The sequence below is a fragment of the Callithrix jacchus genome, chromosome 2, assembly GCF_049354715.1.
Source record: "Callithrix jacchus isolate 240 chromosome 2, calJac240_pri, whole genome shotgun sequence".
NCBI lineage: Eukaryota > Metazoa > Chordata > Mammalia > Primates > Cebidae > Callithrix > Callithrix jacchus.
Window position 1 is genome coordinate 40,335,675 of NC_133503.1, and position 16,591 is coordinate 40,352,265.

Sequence of the window (16,591 nt, forward strand, 5' to 3'; positions counted from 1 at the left end):
TGTATTTTTAGTAGAGACAGGGTTTCACTCTGTTGGTCAGGCTGGTCTTGAACTCCTGACTTCGTGATCTGCCCACTTCAGCCTCCCAAAGTACTGGGATTATAGGCATGAACCACCACGCCTGGTTTTTTTTTCACTTTTAAGCTATCTATAGTTTACAGCCACCTGGTAAAGTATACGCTTTGTTTGTTTGTTTGTTTTTGAGACTTGAGTCTCACCCTGTTGCCCAGGCTGGAGTGCAATGGCACGATCTCGGCTCACTGCAACCTCCACCTCCTGGGTTCAAGTAATTGTCCTACCTCAGCCTCCCAAGTAGCTGGGATTACAAGCATGCACCACCACGCCTGGCTAATTTTTTGTATCTTTAGTATAGACGGGGTTTCACCATGTTGGCCAGGCTGGCCTTGAACTCCTGACCTCGTGATTAGGAGTCCCAGAGCTCTGGGATTACAGGTCTCCCAAAGTGCTAGGATTACAGGTGTTAGCCACCCTGCCTGGCCATAAAGTATACTTTTATAAACAAAATTGAAGTCATTACTTTTTCTCCTTACCTGATTCCTCCAGAATTTAGAAACTATTAGTGAGAATTTTGTTTTTATGGCAATATAGTTATTTGCATCAGTTCAAAAAGAACCTGTTTCCCTTGTAACAGAACACATTGGAAATATTGGCTGTTTTACCCAGGCTTTGACTGGAATGCTTATTTTCAGATATAACCAGAATACTTTAAAGAACTAAGGCTCGCCAGGCACGGTAGCTCACGCCTGTAATCCCAGTACTCTGGGAGGCTGAGGTGGGTGGATCACAAGGTTAGGAGTTTGAGACTAGTCTGGCCAAAATAGTGAAATCCTGTCTCTACTAAAAATACAAAAAATTAGCCAGGCATGGTGGTGGGCACCTGTAGTCCCAGCTGCTTGGGAGGCTGAGGCAGGAGAATTGCTTGAACCCAGGAGGCAGGGGTTGCAGTGAGCTGAGATTGCACTATTGCACTCCAACCCTGCAACAGTGTGAGACTCCATCTCAAAATAATAATAAATAAATAAATAAATAAATAAATAAAATAAAGAACTAAGGCTGACTTTATTGATCTAGTAAAACCCCTTAGAAAAAACTGGTGGGGTAGTCTGCATACATGGTTCCCTCATGTGGTTCCCCTGTATGATTGCCTTACAGGTAAGTAAGTAATGCCCCTTTTTGACAGGCTCAGGAAACTCAGGTTATTTTAGGGACTTCAAGAAGAGAGAATTCACCCAGATCTATAGGTATTGTAGGAAAAATATAATGATAAGTTCTTGGTTTGGCTTCCTAGACTTGACTGGGTTTTAAAAGTCCAATTCGAGATTCCTTATGAAAAATTCCAGCAAAGCAAACTTAAGTGAGCCTATATGGTCAATCACTATTTTGCTACACTTATACAAATAATCAGGTTAAGTTTAATGAAATTGGGCCTATTTTGCAAACAAATTTGTCTTATTTTGATCACCTTTGGTAGAAACAGAGGTGACTGTAGATTTAAAAATTACATCTCAGAAGAAAATTAAAGTGCATCCATTATTGAATTCTAGTCCTGTTCATGTTTTTGAGGTTTTGTTATCTACCTATAATCTGGACTGGATCTTAAATTCTTCTAGTTTCCTCTGATAACTGGTTATAACTCTCCAAACAGTTTCCAATTTTTCTCCCACTTTATGACTGAGAATCAGTAAAAAAAAAATTTTTTTTTGAAATGGAGTTTTGCTCTTGTTACCCAGGCTGGAGTGCAATGGTGCGATCTCGGCTCACCACAACCTCCACCTCCTGGGTTCAGGCAATTCTCCTGCCTCAGCCTCCTGAGTAGCTGGGATTACAGGCATGCGCCACCATGCCCAGCTAATGTTTTGTATTTTTAGTAGAGACAGGGTTTCACCATGTTGACCAGGATAGTCTCGATCTGTTGACCTTGTGATCCACCCGCCTCGGCCTCCCAAAGTGCTGGGATTACAGGCTTGAGCCACCGCGCCCGGCCTTCAGTAAAAATTAAAACTGCCCTTTTCCCAAAGCCCTGCAAGCTAAAGCTGGACAACTTCATAGAGACATCAGAGAAATCCCAACAGCTATATATGAACAATTTTTGTACCTGTTGCTGTATGCGTTACTCGTGTTTTCCAGAACACCTGATGCAAACTGCAAACCAGGAAAATCTATCAGCTTGCCACTGCCTGTCCTCATTCCACCATCTCAAGATGCCTTGAGCTCAAATCTAGAAATTGTTTTGACTGGCTGCCTTCCACTCCCAAAAACTGAATTTATAGATTGCTCTAATTGTTAATGTTTGTTTTTCTAGTGTTTGTCTGGAAATGCCTCTTATTAAATGCCTGATTGATTATACTACTTAGAGACCTAACTTTGGTAGAAGCCCACATGTAATACCACCTAGCAACTGAAATGAGATACAATTGTTAACTATTTAAATGGACTGAGTTATTCCTGGAACTGAGAGACTGGTTCAATGGGTTTTGCAATAATCTACCAGCTGAGTTTTTGGGCTGTGAAACTTCTTGGGAAGGTTTCAGACAGGATAATGATGGGATTCAGGACACAGTACTCCAAAATATGGCAACTTGGCATTTGAAATAACAGCAGAGGCAGGAGAGCCACTCTCACCTTTTCCTCTCCCTTCTTCCCTTAAGCAGGTCATAAAACCTGGGAAGGTTGGCCAGGCACAGTGGCTCACGACTGTAATCCCAGAACTTTGGGAGGCCATGGTGGCTGGATCACCTGAGGTCAAGAGTTCGAGACCAGCTTGTCCAACATGAAGAAATTCCATCTCTACTAAAAATATAAAAGTAGCCAGACATGGTGGCACATGCCTGTAATCCCAGCTACTTGGGAGGCTGAGGCAGAAGAATCGCTTGAACCGGGGAGGAGGAGGTTGCAGTGAGCTGAGATCATACCATTGCACTCCAGCCTGGGCAACAAGAGCTAAACTCTGTCGCAAAAAAAAAAAAAAAAAAAAAAAAAAAAAAGACTACTATGGACCCAGACTCATGCCACTTAAACTTGGTCTGAAACAGACACTTTGTAGCTCCTCCTTTCAACCTACATTGATTGTGGTGTTCTCTCTCTAGTCTGTGGACTCCTAAAGGGCAGGGTCCAAGTTAATATTGAATATAGTCAATTGGCATGCATCCTCTATTGTTATTTTCTCCTAATGTGTTACAAGGATTGGGGACCTAGAATACATTTCCAGGCCTCCTTTACAATTAGACACATTTCTATGACTGGAAGACAGAAAGGAGGAAGATGCCTTCTTTCTGCTATTTTGGACTTTCTGTTGTCAAGCAGGATCCTGGAGACATGGAGTTCTCCTGCAACAGCCATTCAGCTTCCTGATCTCTGCTTTCTAATTCCTACCTCAGGTGAGCTGCTTGCCGTGGCCTCCCAAAGTGCTGGGATTACAGTCGTGAGCCACTGTGCCTGGCCCATAGTAGTCTTAAAATGATTCCAGACCTCATTTGAAGCCACGGAGGTCAGACTCAGAATCATTAAAGGGACAAAGCTGAAGTCAGTGCATAGGGAAAAGAGGTGGACAGAAGACACTATGACCCAATGTCAAAGGCTTGGAGCTCTCACTTCCTACAAGTGGCTGTACACAAGGCCACGAGCGCAGCCCCAAGTACACAGGGCCCACCTTCAGTGGCAGCTTCTCTCTCACACTGGCTGGTGATAGTTTATGTGGCCCTCTGTGGCTTACTTGTCACCTGCCTCAAGACTATCATCATTCTGAAATGAGCCCGCAGGATCACCACTGGGAGAAGAGAAATATAGAGGGAAAAGATTCAAAGTGGTCCCATCTTCCAAGCAGGAGGGAAAGGGATGCTGGAGTGTTTTGCTGTGGAACTCCAAGGATCAGGTGCCTTCCAGCTGTCTGTATTTGCTTCCTCCTGCAGTTTCAGATGTTTTGGCACCTCTCTTCTTCTGTGACTCCAGGAATCAGGAGCCAGGTCCTGGTGATTCTAAGACAAAAGAATAGTGGCAGCTTCTAAGATTGCAAATAAATCCCAAGTCCATTAAAGGGCACCACTTTATACCTGTTGACTGAGTATGAGGTGGTCTGGCAGCTCCTTGGAACTTAAATAGAAGGCAGCCCATCCTGCTGGTTAGAGCTTTGCCGCAGAGTCCTGTCCTGACTCAGTTGCTTCCTAGTTGTGTGATGTTGGGCAAATTACTTTTTCTCAAAATGGAAATAGTGCTATACTTTTCTCATAAAATGATTGAGGATTAATTAATTATGTGTAACTATTATATAAAGTGCTTAGCCCAGTGCCTCGCATATAGTAAGCTTTCTATAAATGGTAGCTGATAGTGTTTTTGTTATAATTATCAATACCATATGTTCTAGGCAACAAACACCTCCTATCTTAATTGCCAGAATACATCTGGAATAGAAGGTTCCTCATACAAAGCTTGCTCGAGAACTATGAGCTCTTAGTCACATTCTGGAAAAGCGCAGAGCCAGACCAGGCCAGAATGCCCCTTGCATCTGTTTCTTCAAGCTGAGACATTTCTGTCTCCTCCAATCCTAGTGCTGTCCCTGTGTGGTTCCACTGGGCATCTTTTCTTTTTGAGACAAAGTCTCACTGTGTTGATCAGGCTGGAGTACAGTGGCACAATCTTGCCTCACTGCAACCTCCACCTACCTCCTGGGTTCAAGTGATTCTCCCGCCTCAGCCTCCCAAGTAGCTGGGATTACAGGTGCATGCTACCACATCCAGCTAGTTTTTGTATTTTTAGTAGAGGAAGGGTTTCTCCATGTTGACCAGGCTTGTCTCAAACTCCTGACCTCAAGTGATCCATCTGCCTTGGCCTCCCAAAGTGCTGGGATTACAGCATGAGCCAGCACACCTGGTCTCTGCTGGGCATCTTAACATGCCCCAGGAGAGTGACATGGTGCCACCCTAGCAGGTAAGAAAGGGAGATACTGGTGATATTCAGAGGCCCAAGATCAGAAGGATTTGGAACCATCTGTTCTGACATTTTCTATCTGTTTTCTTCTCTACTGTCCTTTTCCAAACCCTCCAACTTCATTTAAGTTTTATTGAACTTCAATTCTGTGCCAGGCATGGTGCCAGCAGTGGGGGTATAGTGAAGAACAGAGAGAAAGGCAACTCCTAAGCAACTGGAGCTCTCTTCTGGTGCCACAAACTATATAAATGTGATCACATAAATAATAATTTAATTAGTTTTTATCAGTGCATGAAAGGAAAATGACAGAGAATAATCAGCATGGATAATGGGGGAACTTACCTTCCCTCAATAGTACGGGGTTAGGGGTGAGCAGGGGGAGGCTGGATCAGACCTGAAGAATGAGTAAGAGTCAGCTAGTCAAGGAGAAATAAGTTTCCTGGGTAGAAGTGAGCTCCTGCCAAAATGTTAGATGATAACTTTATGGTGTGTTGCCTTGACTTGAGGTCTTGATTCTTAACTGAGTACTCCCAAAACGATAAATATTTAATGGTGGAATCTTTGAGAGGCATGTGATCAGCAGATAGGGTCAGGAGCCTTCTCATCAGTCTTCAAACAAACCCATATGGCTAGGAGGCCTGGCTCTGGGTATGTAGTGTGTGTGAGCATGAGCTTGTAGGAGTATGGCTAAATGTTTGTGACTGTGAATGTCGATGCAGGTGTATATATGGGTAGATGGAGAGCTATAACTGATAATTTTGGCATCTGGGCCAAGCAACAGAAATATATCTTGAAAGTCAGGCATATATGAACTCATGAGAGTTAGAGGGGAGCAGAGAAGGAAGACTGCTCCCCAACACGCACACAGAAGCCTCCTACAAGTCGGTTTCCTGTTTATGACCTTAGACATCCCAGGCCAGCCATCTCTGCCAAGAGTCAGGGGCAAGCTAGCCAGCACTTCTAGAGAAGGACTGGTGCTGAAGGTGCGGGGAAACAAAGGCTTTAAAATGTACAATCTTCGAGAAAATCATTCTTTAAAATGTTGGCACCCTCCACATTTTTATTCCTGGGCCCCTGGTGAGCGTGCCTTTAAGACTCTGAATGTATATATGCATATATATGTGTATGTGTGTGTTGACTGTTTGTGCTTATGTGTGTAAGGTGTTTGGGAACTACCAAGTAAATTGTGATAACTAAGAGCCCCTATGAGTTTGGAGCCAGCAGATGTGTTCCTACACTCTTCTCCTCCCACTTCATGTGCTCTGAAACTCCCACCAAGCTTATCTCTGTGGCTCTCATGAGAAGCAGAGGCTGGGATTATCTGCCTGCCAGGGCTGAGTCCCTTCATATTAACAACAGACCGAAAATGTACTGACTGCAACAAGACAAACAGAAATAATATGCTCACATTCACCTCCATTTCATAAAGCAAGTGGAACCTGGGCTCACTGCAATGAATGAGCTTCAATAATTCATCCCAGCTGCTGATGTGGTATTGACATAAAGCTAATTTAACACTGAGGGAGCCAGGGGAAGTAGGGAGCAATTAGCCTTCACTTGCAACATGGTCACTCTGCTAGCACTCTGGTGCTATGCTGGAAAGCAGAACCCCAGAGTAGAAAAAGACCTGAAGAGGTCACTTGCTCCCTTCCCTCCTTGTAGCCAGTTGACTTTCTGAAGTTCTTAGGATGACATTTTCATCTTGATGGATACCCTTGACCTTTTGTGTCAGGAATAGGGATTTCCCACCCCTATATTCGGATCTGAGCTTCCCAAAAGAGATGTTTCTCAGGTCAGTCAGACCAGGGTCTCTCCTGTATCTCTCTCCATGAAATTAAAACTACTGTCACTTTCCATGGGGTATGACAGTTGGATAAACAAAGGTTGAAGGGTTTTTGTTGGTTTGTTTTGAGACAGGGTCTCCCTCTGTCACCCAGGCTGGAGTGCAGTGGCACGATCTCATCTCACTGCAGCCTCCACCTCACTGGCTCAAGCGATCCTGCCACCTCAGCCTCCAGAGTAGCTGGGACTACAGGTCTGTGCCATCATTTCCCACTAATTGTTTTTTTATTTTGTTTTGTTTTCCTAGAGATGGAGTTTCACCATGTTGCCCAGGCTGTTCTCAGACTCCTGAGCTCAAGCAATCCACCTGCCTTGGCCTCCCAAAATGCTGGGATTACAGGCAGGAGCCACTGTGCCCAGCAAAGTTGAGGTTTTTGCTGGAGAGAAAGGGAAACTATGGTTGATGTCTTAAATGTTATTCAACGACCCATTTGATTTTCTTCTTTCTCAAAAATAAAAGTCACTCACTCAACATCCAAAAAATGTTTCATTGAGTTCCTATCTTTCTTCATTTATTCAATAAATAATTAGGCGAGGCACAGTGGCTCAAGCCTGTAATCCCAGCCCTTTGGGAGGCCGAGGTGGGCAGATCACCTGAGGTCAGGAGTTCAAGACCAGCCTGGCCAACATAGCCAAACTCCATCTCTACTAAAAAATACAAAAATTAGCCATGCATAATGGCAGGTGCCTGTAATTGCAGCTACCCAGGAGGCTGAGGCAGGGAGAATCGCTTGAACCTGGGAGGCAGAGGTTGCGGTGAGCCGAGATAGCACCACTGCACTTCAGCCTGGGCGACAGAGTGAAACAAACACAAAAACGAAAAACCAAATACTTAGTAAGCATCTCCTGGTACTAGGTGAACCAAACAGAATGGATCCTTGCCTTCATGAAGTTTACAGTACAGCAGGAAAGATAGGCATTAAACAAATAAATGCATGAATGAGTATATAATTGCAAATTGTTGCTAAGACTGTTTATTTATATTTATTCATTAATTTAGCCTTCAATGCAATGAAAGAAAATAACATTAAGGGATAACTTTTGAATGGGAAGGCCTCTCTGAAGCCTGAAGAATGATAAGTCTGGGGAAGAGAGTGGGAAGAGTAGACAAGAAGGAGGGAAAGCTGCATATTTAAGGTTTTTGCTTCTTGCCGCAAGCAGGTGAATAAAATTTACTGGGGCCTAGTGGGAGAGAAGGAATCTAGAAAGAAAGACCTAAGTTCAAATTTGCCTTTGCCACATTACAGTTGTGTGGCCTTGGGCAAGCTACTTCTTAGAATTGTTACCTCATCTATAAAACAGAAGTGATCATATTTTCTACTTTATAGGATTGTTGTGAAAAATTAAGTAAAATAATGTTCTAAAGTGCTTACCAGTGCTTGGCATATGGTAAGTGTCAATAAATTATTATTACTGCTATTATGATTATCCTTAAATGTTCCCAGTGCTTTATTACCCCCAGGCTTTGGCACAGTTTGTTTCCTCTGCCTGGATCACACACTGTTCCTTTTACTCACTCATGATCATCTTTCAAGTAACAGCTGCAATGTATTTCCCTGGAAGGACTTTCCTGATCTCTAGATTAGTGGCTCTCAAAGTGTAGTGCATGTAAGAATCAGCCGGTCACAGTAGCTCACACCAGTAATCCCAGCACTTTGGGAGGCCAAGGTGGATGGATCTCTTGAGCCGAGGAGTTCAAGACCAGCCTGGGCAACATGGCAAAACTCCGACTCTACAAAAATTCAAAAAACTAGCTGGTAATAGCACGAGCATGTAGTCCCAACTAGTCAGGAGGCTGAGGCGGGAGGATCACTTGAACATTGGAGATAGAGGTTGCAATGAGCTGAGCTTACACCACTCCACTCCAGCCTGCGTGACAGAGTGAGAGTCTGTCTCAAATAAATAAATAAATAATCAATATAAGTGATGTCTGTGCATGTGCATGAGTGTATGTGTGCATGTGCGGACTTAGTACAAAGCAGATTCCATGTTTTGGTAAAGTGCCATGGTAAAGTAAGATGATAACATTAGGAGAAATGGAAACCAAATAAACGATGTTGAGGAACTCTCTGTACTATCTTTGTAACTTTTCTGTAAATCTAAAATTATTCCAAAATAAAAAATTCATTTAAAAAGGCTGATTCTGGCCTGGCGTGGTGGCTTACGCCTGTAATCCCAGCACTTTGGGAGGCCAAGGTGGGCGGATCACCTGAGGTCAGGAGTTCAAGACCAGCCTGGCGAACATGGAGAAACCCCATCTCTACTAAAAATACAAAATTAGCTGGATGTGATGGCGCATCACTGTAATCCCAGCTACTTGGGAGGCTGAGGCAGGAGAATCGTTTGATCCTGGGAGGTGGAGCTTGCAGTGAGCCGAGATGATGCCATTGCATTCCAGCTTGGGCAATAAGAGTGAAACTCCATCTCAAAAAAAAAAAAAAAAAGGCAGATTCCTATGCGGATCAAAACTACGATGCAATATCACCACACATTCTCCCTCCCTAAAAAAAGAGAGAAAGAAAGAAGCTGGGTGCTGTGGCTCACGCCTGTAATCCTAGCACTTTGGGAGGCCGAGGTGGGAGGATTACCTGAGGTCAGGAGTTCAAGACCAGCCTGGCCAACATGGTGAAACCCCATCTCTACTAAAATACAAAAATTAGCTGGGCATGATGGTGCCTGTAATCCCAGCTGCTCAGGAGGCTGAGATGGGAGAATCACTTGAACCTGGGGGACGGTGGCTGTAGTAAGCCAAGATCACACCACTGTACTCTAGCCTGGGCGGCTGAGCGAGACTCCATCTCAAAAAAAAAATAAATAAATAAAAGGAAGGAGGGGAGGGAGGGAAAGAAAAGTGGGGATATGGAAAATTGGAACTTTTGTGGGAGGATAAAATGATACAGCTGCTATCTATAATGGTACAGTGGTTCCTCAAAAAGTTAAAAATAGAATTACCATATGATCCAGCAATTTCACTTCTGGGTATATATCTGAAATAATTGAAAGCAGGGCCTTGAAGAGATATTTTTATGCCCATGTTCATAACAGCATTATTCAACAATAGGCAAAAGTGAAAGCAACTCACAGCTGAATAGGTAAAGAAAATATGGTATATCCATACAATGGAATATTATTCAACCCTAAAAAGAAAGGAAATTCAAATGCATGCTACAAATATGGATGAACTTTTAGGACATTAGTGAAATAAGCCAGTCGCAAAAAGACAACTACTGTGTGATTCCATTTATATGATGTACCTAGAGTAGCCTGACTCAGAGACTCATAGAGAGTAGAATGGTGGTTATCGGGTTCCAGGGATAGAAGGAAAAACAAAGTTGGAAGACTTACACTTCCTGATTTCAAAACTAATAAGTTTTGAAAGCTACAGTAATCAAAATAGTGTGATAGTAGACTAAGGATATGTATCAAGGGAATATAATTGAGAGGCCAAAAATATACTCATACAGCTATGGAGTCAATTGATTTTTGACAAGGGTGCCAAGAGCATTCAATGGAGAAAGAATAGCGTCTTCAACAAATGATGCTGGGACAACTGGTTATCCACGTGCAAAATAAGGAAGAAGGAGGAAGAAGAGGAGGAAGGAGGAAGGAGGAGAAAAGAAGGCCAGGTGAAGTGGCTCACACCTGTAATCCCAGCACTTTGGGAGGCCGAGGCAGGCGGATCACGAGGTCAGAAGATTGAGACCATCCTGGCTAATATGGTGAAAGCCCATCTGTACTAAAAATACAAAAATTAGCTGGGCATGGTGGTACGCACCTGTAGTCCCAGCTACTGGGGAGGGAGGCTGGGGCAGGAGAATCACTTGAACCTGAGAGGCGGAGGTTGCAGTGAGCTGAGATTGAGCCACTGCACTCCAGCCTGGTGGCTGACCGAGACTCCCATCTCAAAAAACAAAGAAGAGGGAGGAGGAAGAGGAGGAGAAAAAGAAGGAGGAAAAAGGAGGAGTGAGAGAAGTAGAAAGAAGGAGGAAGAAGAAGAAGGATGAGGAGGAGGAGAAGGAGGAAGAAGGGGAAGAAAGAAGAAGGATGAAGAAAGAACAAAGAAGAAAGTTGGACCCCTATCTCATATCATATACAAATATTAACTCACTAAAGAGCTTCTGGATAGCTGAACACATGAAGATACTGGAGGGAAGGTGGGTAGCATGCCTAGAGAGTGTATGAAAGCTCTGTCCCTTCCACATAGTTTTCCCTATCCATCTCTTTCATCTGGCTGTTCATCTGTATCCTTTAAAATACTCCTTATGATAAAGGGGTAAATGTTATATGTTCTCTTGGCATCCTAGGTCAGGCATTTGGTCTCCACCAGAGCCCCAGGAATAAGCCCAGGAGCTGTTTTTTGTTTTCGTTTTCCAAAGTGTGAATGAGTTATTTGTGTAAGAAGGCATAGCTGCAATAAAAAACTCTAGGAGTCTACACCATGATTCCTCTACCGGGGATTCCCAGATGATTCCCCAGCATTCCTATCTGCAATAGATATTTGGAGCACTGTTGAATCTTCTGGGTCACAAGGCCCAAGAAGGAAAACAGCTTACATCATACCTGCCATAGCTTCAGAAACTTTTCTTGTTCTGGTCCTGTGTTAGCTTCCTACTGCTATGTAACAAATTATCACAAACTTAGTGGCTAAAACAAAAACAAAAAATTGGAACTCATTATATATCAAATATCTAAATGTAAGAGCAAAAACTGTTAAACCCTTAGGAGAAAACATAAGAGTAAATCTTCATGACCCTGGATTTGGCAGTGGTTTCTTTTTTTTTTAAGATGGAGTCTTGCACTGTCTCCTGAGCTGGAGCACAATGGCATGATCTCTGCTCACTGCAACCTCCACCTCCCGGGTTCAAGTGATTCTTCTGCCTTAGCCTCCCGAGTAGCTGGGATTACAGGCACCTGCCACCATGCGCGGCTAATTTTTTGTATTTTTAGTAGAGATGGGGGTTTCACTATGTTGGTCAGGCTAGTCTTGAACTCCTGACCTTATAATCTGCCTGGCTTGGCCTCCCAAAGTGCTGAAATTACAGGTGTGAGCCACCACACCCAGTTGGCAATGGTTTCTTAAAGTTGATATCAAAACCACATGCACCAAAAAGTAAATATGAATACATTGGACTTCAGCAAAATTAAAAATTTTCATGCATCAAAGAACATCTTCAAGAAAGTGAAAAGACATTTTTCATTTCATTTGTCAATTTGCAAATCACATATCCAATAAGCTTCTAATATCAAGAATATATAAAGGACTCCTGCAATTTGATAACAAAATGACACCCCCCCCCACTTTTTTTTTGAGAGAGGGTCTCACTCTTGTTACCCAGGCTACAGTGCAGTGGCAAGATCACAGCTCACTGCAGCCTCAACCTTCCTGGAGCTCAAGTGATCCTTCCACCACAGCCTCCTGAGTAGCTGGGACTACAGATGTGTGCCATCATGCCAGGCTAATTTTTTGAATTTTTTTTTGTAGAGATGGGGTTTTGCCATGTTGCCCAGGCTGGTCTCAAACTCTGAGCTCAGGTGATCCACCCTCTTTGGCCTCCCAAAGTGCTGGGATTGCAGGTGTGAGCACTGTGCCTGGCCTAGATAACTTAATTTTTTAAAGGAGCAAAGGGCTTGAATAGACATTTCTCTAAATAAGACATACAAATGGCAAAAAGTACATGAAGAGAAGCTCAACATCAATAGTCATTAGGGAAACGCAAATCAAAACTATAATGAAATATGACTTTATATTCACTATGCTGGCTATAATTAAGGAAAATAGCAAGTATTGGCAAGAATGTGGAGACATTGAAACCCTTGGGCTTTCCTGATGGGAACATAAAATGGTGCAGCCACTGTGGAAAACAGTTGTGGTTCCTTAACATGTTAAACACAGAATTGCCGTATGACCCAGAAATTCCATTCGTAGGTGTATACCCAAGAGACTTGAAAGCAGGTACTCACACAAATACTTGTATACAAATATTCACAGTAACAATATTCACAAGAGCCAAAAGATGAAAACAACCCAAATATCCATTAATGGATGAATGGATAAACAAAATGTGGTATATCCGCACAATAGAATATTATCCAGCAATAAAAACAAATGAAGTACTTATACATGCTACAACATGGATGAACCTTGAAAACATTATATGTTAAGTGAAGGAAGCTAGACACAAAAGGTCACATAGCATGTGATTTCATTTCTATGAAATATCCAGAATAGGTCAATTCATAGAGATAGAAAGGTTAGTGGTTGCCAGGGGATGGGGGAGGGGAGAATGGGAGTGACTGCTTAATGAGTCACGAGTTTCTTTGGGAGATGATAAAATGTTTTGGAACCAGATAGAGATGATGATTGTACAACATTGTGAATGTACTGAATTCCACTGAAGTGTTCTTTTTTTTTTTTTGAGACAAAGTCTCGCTCTTGTCCCCCAGGCTGGAGTGCAATGACATCATCTTGGCTCACTGCAACCTCCATCTCCCAAGGTTCAAGCGATTCTCCTGCCTCAGCCTACCAAGTAGCTGGGATTACTGGCACCCACCACCATGCCTGGCTAATTTTTGAATTTTTAGTAGAAACGGGTTTTCACAGTGTTGGCCAGGCTGGTCTCGGATGCCTAACCTCAGGTCACCTGCCCACCTCAGCCTCCCAGAGTGCTAAGATTACAGGCGTGAGCTACCACACCTGGCCTTACCTCAATTAAAAAAAAAAATCAAATTCCTTAGGCCCCACATTCAGAGCTTTGGACTCAGTATATCTGGCATAATGCCCAGGACCTGAATATTTAACAAGTACCTCAGGTACCACTGATGCAGGTGGTCCAAGGACCATATTTTGAGAAACATTGCTAAACAATGTTAAGCTTCCAAGTGATTCTCTTCCATAGATCCCTGAGCCTTTTACTTTTTGTAAAGTACATCTTAATTGTAATGGCTTGTCCTGCACCTCTTTTCCCATAGACTGTAAACTCCATGAGGGCTGGACCCATGTCTTCCTTCTTCATCATCATGCCAGCATTTGGAAAAAGCACCTTGAGGTTGGGCATGGTAGCTCATCCTGTAATCCCAGCACTTTGGGAGACCAAGGCCTGGGCAACATGGCAAAATACCATTTAAAAAAATTAAAAAATTAGCTGGGGGTGGTGGTGCATGTGCTTGTAGTCCCAACTACCTGGGAGGATGAGGAAGGATTGATTGAGTCTGGGAGGTTGACGCTGTAGTGAGCTGAGATTGTGTCACAGGCACTCCAGCCTGGATGAGAGAGTAAGACTCTGTCTCAAAAAGAAAGAAAGAAAGAAAGAAAGAAAGAAAGAAAGAAAGAAAGAAAGAAAGAAAGAAAGAAAGAAAGAAAGAAAGAAAGAAAGAAAAAGAAAGAAAGAAAGAAAAAGCACCTTGACATTACACATGGGCAGCAGATATAGGGTGATTTTTTTTTTTTTTTTTTTTGAGACAGTCTTGCTCTGTGATCCAGGCTGGAGTGCAGTGGTATAATCTCAGCTCACTACAACCTTGCCTCCAGGTTTAAGTGATTCTCCTGACTCAACCTCCCAAGCAGCTGGGATTACAGGTGTGGGTCAACACACCTGGCTAATTTTTGTATTTTTTGGTAGAGGCGGGGTTTCACCATGTTGGCCAGGCTGGTCCTAAACACCTGACCTCAAGTGATCCACCCATGTTGGCCTCCCAAAGTGCTGGGATTACAGGTGTGAGCCACCACAGCCTGCCTGATATAGAGTGAATTGAATGACTGATTTGGATTAACTAGAAGGGATCAGAGTAGAAGGGAAAAATCTTTTTTTTTTTTTTTTGCCAATCAGTTTGAGCTTATGAAGTTGCTCAGGTTAGCCTTGAACTGACGACCTCGCCTTCGCGAGCGCCATGACCTCCGGCGGGAGCCACTTTGGACCCAGAAGGGAAAAATCTTAAGGAGTCTCTAGTCCAAGAATCCACAGTCAGTAGTGGGACCAACATTTAAACCCCCTTCTCCCTGTGGCTTCCATTGCATGACAAACTGTTATCAGCCAATAGTATGGAAATCAGCAAACTATGCTAGGGAAACAAGACCTTCCCCATGGCCCCAAACAGGGCTCCCCGTGGGGAGGAACCTCTAAGAACTCATGGCCAAGACTGAGCAGAGTAGTCTTGGCTCTGAGACCCTGGGGTGTGGCATCCAGAGGTGCACAGGTCTGTTGGCATGGCCTGGCTGGAAGACTGGCCAGATTTTCCTGGTGTCCCTGGCTGATCCCAGTGCCTTCTGGCTGGGTGACTGTTCTCACTCTTGGCTACTGCCGCGGTCCCTTAGAGACACAGTCAGCAGAATAGCTTCCTTCAGCATCGCTGAGCTGGGTCTGGGCCATCCCACTGTTGTCTGTGCTGACTTCTGAGGCCTCATCCACACTACAGGGAGCATGATACAGCCAAAAGGGTGTAGGTGGAACATCCAGGTGATGGAGCCTCCTGCCTGAGCCTCTCATATGGAGCCAGTGCAAATATAATTGTATCCTCACTGCTCTTACCTCTTTTTATCCAGGCTTCCTCAAGTCAAGCAATTTTCCTTTTCTCCTCTGTGTCTTCTCTGAAGGGAAGGGTGAAGTTTTTCAAGTATTCACTAAGTTCGTGACCATCAATTAACACCAATTAACATCAATACTCACCACCTCCATACACACACACTTACATACATAAATATAGAAAGTCGGCTGGGCACAGTGGCTCACCCCTGTAATCTCAGCACTTTGGGAGGCTGAGGCAGGTGGATCACCTGAGGTCAGGAGTTCAAGACCAGCCTGGCCAATATGGTGAAACCCATCTCTAATAAAAATACAAAAAAAATTAGCCAGGAGTGGTAGCTCATGCCTGTAATCCCAGCTGCTAGGGAGGCAGAGGCAAGATAATTGCTTGAACCCAGGAGGCAGTGGTTCCAATGAGTGGAGATCATACTACTGCACTCCAGCCTGGGCAACACAGTGAAACTTTTTCTCAAAAAAAAAAAAAAGACATCAGAAAAAAGAAATATATATATATTTCTTATTATATATTTCCTATTTTTTGAAGAGTCTCAAAAATTGATATTTTTGATATCAATTATATATGTGTATATATATATATATATATATGGGAGGAGTCAATGTCTTTCATAGAAAAAAGTAGGATCTTTTAAAAACCTTATCATTGGCTAATTATATGGCCTTCCCCAAGGCCTCAAATCCTTCCCTCAACATGAAAAGTTACTGCCAGCCAGGGGAAGAGGCATGTGCCTATAGTCCCAGCTACTATGAAGTCTTAGGAGGGAGAATTTCTTGAGCCCAGGAGTTCAAGTCTGCAGTGAGCTATCATCATGCCACTTCACTCCAGCCTGGGTGACAGAGTGAGATCCTATCTCTAAAATAAATAAATAATTTTAATAGTAAAAAATAATAAATGAAAAAAGTTGCTTCCTTTGAGTACCTACAATGCACTAGGCAGTGGAGCTTAGAGCCTTACATGCATCACCTCATTCGGTTCCCACACAACCCTATCAGGTAATTTTTTTCTTTTTTTTTTGAGACAGAGTTTCACTCTTGTTGCCCAGGGTGGAGTGCAATGGCAGATCTCAGCTCACTGCAGCTTCTGTCTCCCAGGTTCAAGCTATTCGCCTGCCTCAGCCTCCCAAGTAGCTGGGATTTACAGACGCGTGCCACCACACCCAGCAATTTTTTGTATTTTTAGTAGAGGTGGGGTTTCACCATATTGGCCAGGCCGATCTCAAACTCCTGACCTCAGGTTAATCACCTGCCTCAGCCTCCTAAAGTGCTGG